Consider the following 12,907-nt stretch of genomic DNA (forward strand, 5'->3'; position numbering starts at 1 on the left):
AAAAAACTTTAACCGATACCATTAAAAATTACAAACCCATTAAAATTTTCGAAAAAAGTCCAAAAAAGGCATGTTGAATGTTTTAAAAAAAAGAAAACCCAAAAACCCCAGAAAAATTTTGTTTCGGGGTTGGGAAGTTTCTTGCCTCTCTTAGTTTTGACCATTATGGAGAATTGTTGAGGCTGGGAAAACAAAGAAAATGTGAAAAAATTTAACTTTGCAAAATAAATTTGCCCAAGGTGTGCCCCAATGTAATTGTACAAAAAATGAAAAAGAGGGAATTTAACCAAAACATTGGGGGACTTTATTAAAATTTTTTCAATAAAAGATCAGGCAAAAGTTGTAAACCATCCATCTTTTGGGCCTCTATAAATAAAGTTTTTCCCCCAAGGAACTTTTATTGACCTTACTGTCCTTATTTAAATTTGGGACACTGACGCAAGTTTGACCCCCTTTCCCATAATACCCTTTGGGCAGTTGAAAAGGGGAATAAGTTTTTAAAAGAAAAAAGAAAGCATAAATAAATTTTTTAAACCCGGGGCCCCCCCGAGAAAAAAACATTTTTTTAAAATGGAGCCCAAATTTTCACACCCTAGGGTATGGGGAAAATGGGGTTCAAAAAACAACCAAAACCAGACAGAGACAGCCCAAAATTTCATAAATAGGGGGGTTAAAGTAAAAGGGCCCTTGAAGTAAAAAATTTCTAACGACCCTAATAAATCAGTGAACAACAAAACAATGGTAGCCTCAAACAGATGGAGGGGGCAGCCCTGCAAAATTTAAAAGACCAAAGGGAAAAAAAACCCAAATTAAATTTAAAACAAGCTTTTGTTTGAGTTGTGTGGGGGGAGGGGGATGCCCTGCAAAAGAGTTTTTAAAAGGACAATATGTGGTTGGGGGGTTTTGGGTGAAGTAAGTAATAAAAGGGTAAGAGAGATTTTGGTAATGAAAAGGTGGGGTTTGAAGAGAAGAAAAGGGGGTTTTTCAAAGGGTTTTGGTCACTGGAGAAAATGAGTGAGGAAAGATTGACAAAGGGGTTATATTTTGTCAAGGTGATGGAAATGAGAAAGGGGGAGCCCAAATTGGAGGGGGAAAGGGGGGTGAAAAAGATTTTGAGTGATAAGGGGGTAAAAAAACAGAGGGGGGTGAAAGGATGCGGAATAAGTAAAATTGGGAAAATTGGGGTTTATACGGGGGTTAAAGTGCTGTAATGGATTAAACCCAGGGCATGGGGAAGGGTCGGGGGGAAACCATGGAAAGTTCGGGGGGCCGGGTTGGTTGGGGAAAGGGAGCTGTTTTTTGGTGCATTATACATGCGTAGAGATGAGTTGGTAAAGAATGGGGCCCTTTGTTTTTTTTTTCCCTAGCACAAACCTCGGCCATTGGGGGGGGGGGTTTGTTTTTTCAGGTGTGGCGGGGAAAGTGAGGGAATGAATAAGGGCAGGGGTTTAAGAATTTGTAAAAGGTTAAATTTTTTTCCCTTTATGACCCCGGGGGAAAATGAAAAAAAAAAAATTTCCAAGTCATTTATGTAATAATAACCTCATAGGGAAGACAAAATGGGGAGAAAAAAAAGTTTGATTATAATAAAGAGAGGGAAGTTTGGGCCCCCATCGGGAAAAAACTTTTACAATTGTCCAAAGGGAAAAAAAGAGGTTCAAAAACCCTTATCATTTTAAAAATTTTATCAACAAAAAAGTTATTTGATTTTTTATAGACCATTTTTTAATATTAAGTTTAAATAATTTTTGTTATCTTTTCCATAGAAGATTCAAGATATTTCTGGGGTTTAATAGAGTTGGGGGGTTTGAAAAAATGAGAGGTCATTATTTAGTCAATAAATGATATGGTTATTAAGGTGATTAAAAGGCATTTGGTTTCGCCCCGTTTTATATATTTTTAAAATGTTCCCTTAAGTCAAAAAAAAAGACCCTTCCCGTCGGGCCCAAGAAAAATTTTTCAAAATTTCCCAGGGGCTTTTTTACAGATGCACCCAAAGAAAATTTTTTTGGTGAATTTGTTTAAGATTTTTTTATAGTATTTTTGTTGCTGAAGGCAACTTTTTAAATTTAAAAAAATTTAAACAACAGGGGAAGAAAAGTAAAGGGTTAAATTATTAAAAAGAAAAATTAAAGTTTTCTTAGTGTCAATGGGAGGTTTGAGCTAAACCCTTAAAAAAATGATTTTTTGCTAACTTAAGGGTTTTATCAAGAAAGATCTGGGGTACTTTTAATTAGATCCAATAGAATGATTTTCAAATAAATCATAAATTTAAATTTGGGACTAAAAATTTCGAAATTTGCCCTAAGGAACATAAATTAAAGATGATGAGGGAATTTAACTCTGTAAAGTTGAGATGAGTAATAAGGGATTATGAGCATAAAGATCAAAAAGGAAGTTTTTTGGGGCATTGAATGAGGGTGTTAGTGGTTTTGATGACGAGAAAAAAAAAGGGTTTATAGTGGGGGTGTTTTGAAGAAAAAGGTGGTAATGTGGGTTGAGGGAAATAATTGGTTTAATGGGGGGGTTTTCAGTGTTGAAAATGGAAATGGTAAAAGAGGTAGTTTTTATGGCTAAAAAAGGAGGATGTTTGGGGAAACCGGGTTTTTTAAAAAGCGGATATACAAAAGTTATTATGTAAGTAGGAGAAAAAGGGGCCAGAGAGGTTATTGGATAGTTTTAATTGAAAGGTGTGCGAAAAAAGAAAATTTTTGGATGTTAATGTGTGGAGGTGCAATGGGGGTGTTGTTTCCATTATTTGTGGAGGCAAAAGGGAAGTTTTGTAGGGGGTTTTAGAAAAGAAGAGTAAATGTTGGGGGGGAAGAGGGGGGTGAGAGAAGTGGCTTGAAAAGGGAAAGCCTTTTGGGAGGAAGTCCCAAGGGAGACTGATTTCCCGAAGGGAAAAAGGGGGTGAGAACAAGGGAAAGAAGGGGAGTGGGGGAGGAAGGGGATGATTTAGGGAATAGTAAAGGATTGGAAAAAAGATGCTTGGGGCATGGGGAAAGGGGGAGGGGGGGTTAAAATTAGAAAGGGAAATTTTTTGGATTTGGTGGGAGAAAAAGTAAAGTTTGTAAAAAGAGAAGAGAGAAGCTTTTGGGACGATTTTTCGGGGGAAAAAATGCAATTGATGGGGGGGTTTTAAAAGAAAGGGGACGGAGGTAAGGGGAAAGGTGCAAGGGTGAAAAAAAGGGGAAAATAGATTTGGGGTGAGAGAGTATCTTTAAAATTTTTAGGGGAATAAAAAATTTTTTTGGAAAGGGGAGGTAAAATAAAGTGCGAAAGAAAAGGGAGAAAATGGGAATTAAAGGGGAAGGGGCCAAATGGGGTTTTTGGATAACAAGTAGTTTTGAGGGTGAGAGGGGTTTGGATTTGGTATTTTGAAGGTTTTTTGAATGGTTTAAATGATAAGGGAGTTATGGGGTTTTTTGGTCGGGTGGGTGCAAAGGAAGGGTTGGGGAAAAATGTTTTGGTAAAAAGAGAAGAGGTAGTAAAAGCTTTGCGGAAGATGAAAGGGAAAGGCAGAGGTTTGGATGGTTTTTGAGTGGAATTTTTTAAAAAAAGGGGGGTGACGTATTTTTTAAAGGGTTTGGAAAGGGTTTTATTTAATGTATGTAAAATTGGGTGGGTCCCTGAGGTTTTGGGGAATGGTGTAGTGTTTTGAACAAAGGAAAAGGGGGAAAAGGGGGAGTGCTAAATTTTAAGAGGTTTTAAGTTTGTTGAGTTTTCATGGTAAATTATATGGGGGGTATTGATTGAGAGGGTGAAGGCTTGTCAGAGCATCAGTTGGGGGAAAGACCCTGTGGTTTCGAATTGGTGAGGATGTGGGGATCAGGTGTTTGCTTTGAAGAATGAAATGTGTGAAATATTAGAAAAGAAAATGGATTTGAAATGTGTTTTTAATGGTTTGGAGAAGGCATATGAAAAGTTAAATAGAGTTGCCCGGGGAAAGGGTTTTAAAAGAATATATGGTGTGGGGGGAAATTGTTAAAAACAGGGAAAAGTTTTTATCGGGGAAATTTTTTAAGGTTGGTACTTGTAGGAAGGGGAAAAGTGTTGGTTCTCAGTGAATTTTGGGTTTTGCGGGGGGGTGGTGTCTATGGTTTTTTTAAATTTTTTTTAAGGAGGGGGTTTTTTGGGGAGGAAAAATTTGCAAGATTTTTTAAAAAAGAGGGGCAAGTATGAAGTTGTTGGGGATGGGGAAAAGTTGGGGAAAAGTGAGCCCTTGTTGTTGTGATGAAAAGCGCTGGTGGTGATTTTTGGTGAAAAATGCAAAAGGGTAAAGGTTTTGGGGTAAAGTGGGGGTTGAAAAAAAAAGTTAAGAGTAAATGTGATAAGAGCAAGGTTATTAGGTACAGTGGGGTAGGGTCAAGTAAATTGGGAGGGGAGTTTGGGAAAGTAGAAAAATGGAGGGGAAAATGAAGTGTTTTTGATTTTTGGGGGTTGGGGGTTGGAGCGGGTGGAACCCTGGGAAAACGGAATGGATATAGGGTGGGGGAAGGGGGGGAAAAAAAATTTTGGGGGTTGAAGAAAGGTTTGGGAAATGAGAACATTATCTCGGAAACCAAAATGGGTTGTTTGAAAGGGAAAGTAGTTTCCCAAAAATGTTGTATGGTTTTGAGGGTTTGGGTTGGTAGATTTTTTTGGAGGAGGATGGATGTGTGGAAAAGAATGTTTTAGGAAATGTGTGGGGTGAGGTGGGTTTATGAGGAGTAAAAAATTTTAAAGGGGAAGAGAGAAAGTGTGGAAATAAAAAGAGCGTGGTTGAGAGAGCAGAAGAGGGTGTTTTGAAATGGTTTGGGCACATGGAGAGAATGAGTGAGGAAAGATTGACCAAAAGGGGGTATATGTGTCGGAGGGGGGGGGAAAAAGGAGAAGGGGAGGCCAAAAGGGGGTGGAAAAATGGATTTAAAAAGATTTTTTTTTGGGGGGATCGGGGCCCGAAAAATGCAGGGGGTGAAAAGGGGGGCCCGGGAAAAAGAGTGAAAAAGGGGGGATGTGGTATTTCCCGGGGGGGACGTGTGTAGTGGATTTAATCCAAGGAAGTGAAGCGTTGGGGTTAAAAAATGGAAAAACTGTGAGGGTTTTTATATTTGGGGTTTGTGGAGTATGTTTTTAATGTGTTTTGGGGGGGGGGGGGTTGGGCCATTTCTTTGTCTGTTTCCCTTTCGTTTCCCCCGCCCAAATGCCGGAGAAAAAGGGGCAAAGTTTAATAAAAAAAAAAAATAAAAAAATGAGCTTTAAAGGTGGTTTTTTTGTATTATAAATTAAAATTTTTTCCCTTTCCCATGTTTAAGCAATTTTAAAAAAGGTAAAAAACCTTTAAAATTTTATGTTTGACAGTAAATTTTTGGGTGGAAGGTTTTAAATTGTTAAGTATGGGGGGAAAAATTTTTTAAATTTTCATTTGTTGGCCAAACAAAAGAACATTATTACATCCTAAACCAAATTGGATTTGAAATTAAAATTTTTAATAATTTTTTCAAAGAAATTTCCAAAAGAGATTACTTAGTAAGGTTAAAGAGGGTTTTCCCCTTGCCATACCAAAAAATTTTTAGCATCATAATTCCCTTGGGAAATTTAATAAAAATTTTTAACCAATTTTTTAGTTCAGTGAAAAAACTTTGAAAAGGTTTTTTGAATATAACCCAAAATCAAATAAAAAATTCTAAAAAGGTCTAACTGGAACTTTATTTAAAGGTGAGGAAAATTAAACCAAAAAATTCAAGAGAGAAGAAATGTCCCTTTTTAAATGGAAATCCCAACAACGGGAAAAACCCAGATTTTGGGGACTTTTGGGAAATGATAGATTAAAAAAGAATGAAAAGGCAAAAAATGTCCTAAATTGAAAATTTGGGAAACCGTAAATTAAAAACAAGGAGGGATAAAAACCCAAAAAAACCCATTTTTTTGAAAAACCCTTTTAAAAAAATTTAATTTGGGAAAAAAGGGTTTCCCTTGTGTGCTTTGGCTATGGTTTTTGTTTTGTGTGTCTAAAGGGAAGCCAGGGGTTTTTGTTTTTCAAAAATTTCCTTTTTGAAATTTTAAAAAAAATACAGTAATTTAAGTATGAAATTAAATCTAAAAAGGGTTTATATACCCAGTTTGTAAAAACCCAGGGGAAACCCAAATTGCCCTAAAAGATTTACAAGAGAATCAACCCCTTAAAAAAGAAAAGGGATTTTGTTTAAAACAGAAATAAGGTAACATTTTTTAAATTTTTAAAACCAAATTTAATTTTTATTAAAATGAAGATTTTTTTAAAAGGGAGAACAACATATTCAAAAATTAGAAAACCCTTAAAAGCATTTTAATTTCCCCATTTCAATAAGGAAATAAAGTTGTTGTTGAAAGGAAATTTAGTTTTTATTAAAGTTTTTTATCTTTCCCCTTCAATGAATATTAGGGAAATTTATAAAACACATAAAAAATTTTTTAGCAAGTTCTACAGTGATTTCGTGGGGCTCCATACATAAAATGTAAAAATGGAAATTTTCTTTTTTAACCCCTTTAGTGGGTAAGGTGTCAAATTCTAATATCAGAAAATGAAGACTTAGTCAACAAGTAAAACAAATAATGTAATTTTGATTTAAAATTTAGTTAGCTTTGCTTTTTCCCTCACTTTTCATAAAGTTTCCCGGGTTGATACCCTTTTAGAAATTTATTTGATTTTTGGTTTTTGATATTCTTTTTCCTGTTTCAAAATTTTTTTCATGAACGGTAAAATTGTGTTAAAAGACTGTGTTTTTAAATTTTAAATTGGAGATTTAGGGCAAAAACTTTTTTTAGGGGAAATGGGTCCCCTTTTTTCCCCTTTATAAGTAATTTTATAGGGGAATTTTTAAAGAAAATTACTAAAAATATTTTAAACCTTTAATGCACTTTGGTTTTGGGTTTTATGTAGATGATATTTTTTGGGTGTTTGGCCAACAAAAAAAAATTTAAAAAATTTTTTTTCCCTTTACTTAAAATTTACCCCGGGGGAAATAGGGGGAAAGGGAAATTCCCCACGTTTTCCCGAATGTTATAGAAGGGGGACAAAAGGGGGGGGAGGGGGGGGCCCTGGAAATCCCCCTCAAAATTTTTTTTTTTTTTTTTTCCCCAAAAAAAGGGAACGAGAAGGGGGCGTGGGATATCCCCTCAAGGGCCCAGTTCTTGTTTTTTAATGCAAACCTCGCAAAACGGGGGAAAAAGGGCGAATAGTTTGAAAAAAAAAAAAAATTTTAATTTAAAACCCTTTAAAAAATTTACTGTAGAAATAAATATTAATGGTTTTTTAAATTTTTTTAAATTGCATGACCCATGGGAAAAGGAAAAAAGTTTAATTTTAGCAAAATTTTAAAAAACCCCATAAAGGGTTATTGCTCTTTTTTTTTTTTTTTTTTTTATACTTTGTCGGACCCCTGCGTTTGCGGGTAGCGCAGGGGAAAATAAAAAGAAAGAATGGCGAAACCCCCCCCTTTACACATGTATAAAATTTGTCCACCCCGGAAAAATATACATCCCTACACAGCTTTCCATGGTTTCCCCCGAGTTTTAATGCCTTGATTCAATTCCTGACAGGGGTAACCCCCGGGGTATCCCAATCGTCAATTCACTTTTTTCCTTTGGGCCCTTTTCACCCCCGGGCATGTTCGGGCCCCCCGATCAAAACAAAATCTTTTTCATCCTTTTTCCCCTCCTTTTTGGTCTCCCTCTTCCCCTGGCTCCCCCCCAACCCCCACAAATATTTCCTCTTGGTCAATTTTTCCCTTTTTTCCTGAATGTGCCCAAACCATTTAAAAAACCATCCTCTGCTCTTAAACGAGGGTTTTTTATTTCCCCCATCTCTCTTCCCCTTACGTTACTAACTCGTTAAAACCCCCTCACACAAAATTTGGGCCCCCAAACATTCTTTTCCCGCAAACCCCTTCCTCCTGCCCCAAAAACTTTTTCCATTGCCACCCCTCGAAACAAAAAACATTTTTGGGGAACCCATATTCCTTAAAAACAAAAATTTTTGCTTTCCGAGATAATGTTCTCGACTTCCCCCTTTTTAAAGGCCCCCCAAAATTTTTCCCCCCCTCCCCCCCCTTGCCCACCCTGGGTTTCCAGGGTTTCCCATCGTGCCGATCCACTCCCGATATTTTAAACCCTTCACTTCCCCCGGGGTTTTTCTCCTTTCCAAACTATAAAATTTGTTGCCCCTTAAAACCCCTGTATAAAAACCCTTGTTTCTTATTACTTTTATTTTAAAAACTTTTTTTCCCACAAAATTTTTTCCCAAAACCCCGTCCCCCGCTTCGCAGTTTTCAAATGAATCAGCCAAAGCGCTGTTTATAAGGAAAAACCCAACTGACCCTTCCCAAGTCTTACCCCCAACCCGGGACTTCATATTGCCCCTTTTTCCCAAAAAATTTTTTTTTTACCTCCAAAACAACCCCCCCTTTAACCCAAATTTAAAAAAACCATGGAGCTTCACACCCCCCTGCCAAAAAACCTAATTCACGGGAAAAACCAATCATTTCCCTTTTTCCCTTAACTTTAACGGGCCTTCACCCTCGATAAAAAAACTTTTCACGCTTCTAACAATTGCCCCACACCTTATATTCTTAAATTTCCCAAAAGAGCTTCTTTAAACTTTATCTTTATGCCTTTCCGACCCAAAAATGTAAATAAAAAACCCTTTTGCTTTTCAAAAGTATTTTCAATACATTTTCAAAGCAAACCCTGACCCAAAACCCCTTTACCATTCTAAAACCCCACATGCCCCTTCCCCCAAATTGAGGTTTTTCATCCCTTCCCCACCCTCTCAATCAATCCCCTAAGGGTTTTTTTCCAGGAATACTAAAAAATTAAAATTTCTGAAATTTGGGAGCATCACTTTACCCCCTTTCCCTTTGGGAAAAATGGCAAAATGCACGAATTCCCCAACCCTCAGGCCCCCTCACCATGAGTTACATACATTAAATAACTTCCAAAACAGTAAACCCAATACGGGTCCCCCCCTTTTTTAAATAATTTTTCCCTGCTTTCCCACCCAAAACCTGTGGCCGGCTTTCTTTTCCGATGTTTCATCCCTTTTCCCCGGGGTTTCCCAAATCATTTTCCCTAACCTTCACTTTGCAAAACCCCCTGGGGCCCAAAACCCCCTAATCTGCCACTTTTATCACCCAAACCCCAATCAGAAAATTCAAAAAAACTCCCATCCCCTTTACATAACCATACTTTTTAAATAAACCTCCCATTTGCGCCCTTAAAGGGAAGTTCCATTTGTCCCTTGTCTTACGCACTTTTTACCCCTTCAAAAACTTTTTTTTTTATTTCCCAAAAATTTAATAAACTCTCTCCCCCCCAAACTTATTATACTCATATTTAATTCTATGTTCCTTAAGGCATTCCCGTTTATCCCAGCCCAGGTTTTTTGATGATGAGTTTGAGAAGATATATTTTATGGATTTTAATTTAAATTTCCCAAAAATCTTTTCGAAAAACCCCTTAAAGTTAGAAAAGGAAAAATCATTTTATAGAGTTGACCAAAAACCCTTAAAACCCCCGAACCCTTTAGTTCTCCCTTTTAACAATAATTTCACTTTTATTTCCCATGTTGTTTAAAAATTTTTAATGTAAAATGTTCCCTTCGCAAAAATTAACTTTTAAAGAATTCTTAATGGAAATTCCCCAAAAAAATTCTTTGGATGATCTATAAATTTGCCTTTTGGGGAATTTTTAAAAAAATTTTTATTTTGGGGGAACTGGTAAGGATTTTTGTTAGATTTAAAAAAAAACATAAATATATTTAAAGAAGGGGAAAAGGGAATCAAGTCCCTTTTTTTTAAATCATTTTAAAAAAACTATGTTCATTGTGGGGGAGGGAGTAATCCCATCTAGTTATCAACTCCAACTCTATTAACACAAGAAATATCATTGAATCTTCTATTACTAAATACACAAAGAATTATGATCTTAATATTAGTGATGGTCTATACAAATTAAATAACTTTATTGTTGATAAAATTTGTAAAATGATAAGTTTATGAACGCTCGTTGTATGTCTTGGACAATCGCATGTTTACCAAATGGTGTCCTAGCTATGTCTCTTCGATGCATATCAACTGACTTATATTTCTCTCTTGTGTCTCCCCTGATGATGTGATTATTACACGAAAGTGCAATTGGGAACTTATCATGTTTCATTTTCCCCATGACTCATAGGAATATCTTCATCACACGCAAAATTGTGATACTTTCCAACATGTGTATATGTATATGTCTGTGTGTGTATTTCTTTTTTTTTTTTTTTGTCGCTGTCTCCCGCATTTGCAAGGTAGCGAAAGGAAACAGATGAAAGAAATGGCCCAACCCACCCCCATACACATATATATACATACGTCCACACACGCAAATATACATACCTACACAGCTTTCCATGGTTTACCCCAGACTCTTCACATGCCCTGATTCAATCCACTGACAGCACATCAACCCCGTTATACCACATCGATCCAAGTCACTCTATTCCTTGCCCTCCTTTCACCCTCCTCCATGTTCAGGCCCCGATCACACAAAATCTTTTTCACTCCATCTTTCCACCTCCAATTTGGTCTCCCACTTCTCCTCGTTCCCTCCACCTCCGACACATATATCCTCTTGGTCAATCTTTCCTCACTCATTCTCTTCATGTGCCCAAACCATTTCAAAAACACCCTCTTCTGCTCTCTCAACCATGCTCTTTTTATTTCCACACATCTCTCTCACCCTTACGTTACTTACTCGATCAAACCACCTCACACCACACATTGTCCTTAAATATCTGGTCTGTGTGTGTATATATATATATGTATATGTTGAGATGTATCCATGGCTGTTTAATTTGTTTATGGATGGGGTTGTTAGGGAGGTGAATGCAAGAGTTTTGGAAAGAGGGGCAAGTATGAAGTCTGTTGGGGATGAGAGAGCTTGGGAAGTGAGTCAGTTGTTGTTCGCTGATGATACAGCGCTGGTGGCTGATTCATGTGAGAAACTGCAGAAGCTGGTGACTGAGTTTGGTAAAGTGTGTGAAAGAAGAAAGTTAAGAGTAAATGTGAATAAGAGCAAGGTTATTAGGTACAGTAGGGTTGAGGGTCAAGTCAATTGGGAGGTGAGTTTGAATGGAGAAAAACTGGAGGAAGTGAAGTGTTTTAGATATCTGGGAGTGGATCTGGCAGCGGATGGAACCATGGAAGCGGAAGTGGATCATAGGGTGGGGGAGGGGGCGAAAATTCTGGGAGCCTTGAAGAATGTGTGGAAGTCGAGAACATTATCTCGGAAAGCAAAAATGGGTATGTTTGAAGGAATAGTGGTTCCAACAATGTTGTATGGTTGCGAGGCGTGGGCTATGGATAGAGTGGTGCGCAGGAGGATGGATGTGCTGGAAATGAGGTGTTTGAGGACAATGTGTGGTGTGAGGTGGTTTGATCGAGTAAGTAACGTAAGGGTAAGAGAGATGCGTGGAAATAAAAAGAGTGTGGTTGAGAGAGCAGAAGAGGGTGTTTTGAAATGGTTTGGGCACATGGAGAGAATGAGTGAGGAAAGATTGACCAAGAGGATATATGTGTCGGAGGTGGAGGGAACGAGGAAAAGAGGGAGACCAAATCGGAGGTGGAAAGATGGAGTGAAAAAGATTTTGTGTGATCGGGGCCTGAACATGCAGGAGGGTGAAAGGAGGGCAAGGAATAGAGTGAATTGGAGCGATGTGGTATACCGGGGTTGACGTGATGTCAGTGGATTGAATCAGGGCATGTGAAGCGTCTGGGGTAAACCATGGAAAGCTGTGTAGGTATGTATATTTGCGTGTGTGGACGTATGTATATACATGTGTATGGGGGTGGGTTGGGCCATTTCTTTCGTCTGTTTCCTTGCGCTACCTCGCAAACGCGGGAGACAGCGACAAAGCAAAAAAAAAAAAAAAATGTTGAGATGTATAGGTATGTATATGTGCGTGTGGACGTGTATGTAAATATATGTGTATGTGGGTGGGTTGGACCATTCTTTCGTCTGTTTCCCTGTGCTACCTCCCTAACACGGGAGACAGCGACAAAGTATAATAATAATAATATTATCATTCAAAGCACTAATTCTTTCACAAATAGAATACCATTGCATTCTAACATCAATCTACAAGGCAGGCAAGATTGCAGATTCAGAAACTGTCTAGAGATCTTTCATAGCTCACATAAATGTAATAAAGGAACAAAATTATTGCAAATGACTGAAACCACTGAGACTTTACTCCCAGGAGTTATACCATCATCTAAACCTGCAAAATCCTGGAGGGTAATGGTTCCCAACTTACATTCAGAAATAACAACCTAATGGCACGAAAGGCATAAAAGACTGTAAAGTACTACCTCTGAAATCCATAGATGTGATATGCACAAAAAAGAGAGAACACTTTAATCATCCAGAGCCCAAGACTCTTCAATACCATCAGAAACAGCATGGGATGCACAGCGGAGAAGTTCAAGAGTCTATTGGACAAGTACCTACATAGTGTATCATACCAGCCATGCTGTAGGTGCTATATAGGCCTGAGGATTGCAGCTTTTAACAGCTTGGTCAACTAACTACTTAATCCTTCAGCCTGGGCCCAGTTCGGGCTGTGGGGCTGAAGACCCCCCCAAAGACTCTGCCAGGTATCCATGAGGTAAAACTATGTCTGGCAAGGCAGGATGCCGAAGGTGGTGTGCTGAGAGTCAGGTTGGCTGGTTATGTAGGTTCGGAATACTGAGAGTGCAGTTGGTTTACGAGAAGGTTACCTCAAGATCATGGGTTTGATTGGTAAGCCAAGTGGAATGGTGTGCACTGCAATCCCCAAAAAGGTATAGGTGTTAGGTATGCTGATACGGTTTTGCTGTTGGGAAGCTTGTCTGGAGGGGCATGTGGGGAGAGG

General features: G+C 38.0%; 1 protein-coding gene across 2 annotated transcripts in view; it reads right to left on the minus strand.

The window, feature by feature from the left end:
- Nucleotides 1-12,907, minus strand: part of LOC139757449 (uncharacterized) — a 652,064-nt gene that overhangs the window by 214,578 nt on the left and 424,579 nt on the right. The gene's annotated exons all lie outside the window — the stretch shown is intronic.

Source organism: Panulirus ornatus, chromosome 26 (genome assembly GCF_036320965.1).
Source record: "Panulirus ornatus isolate Po-2019 chromosome 26, ASM3632096v1, whole genome shotgun sequence".
NCBI lineage: Eukaryota > Metazoa > Arthropoda > Malacostraca > Decapoda > Palinuridae > Panulirus > Panulirus ornatus.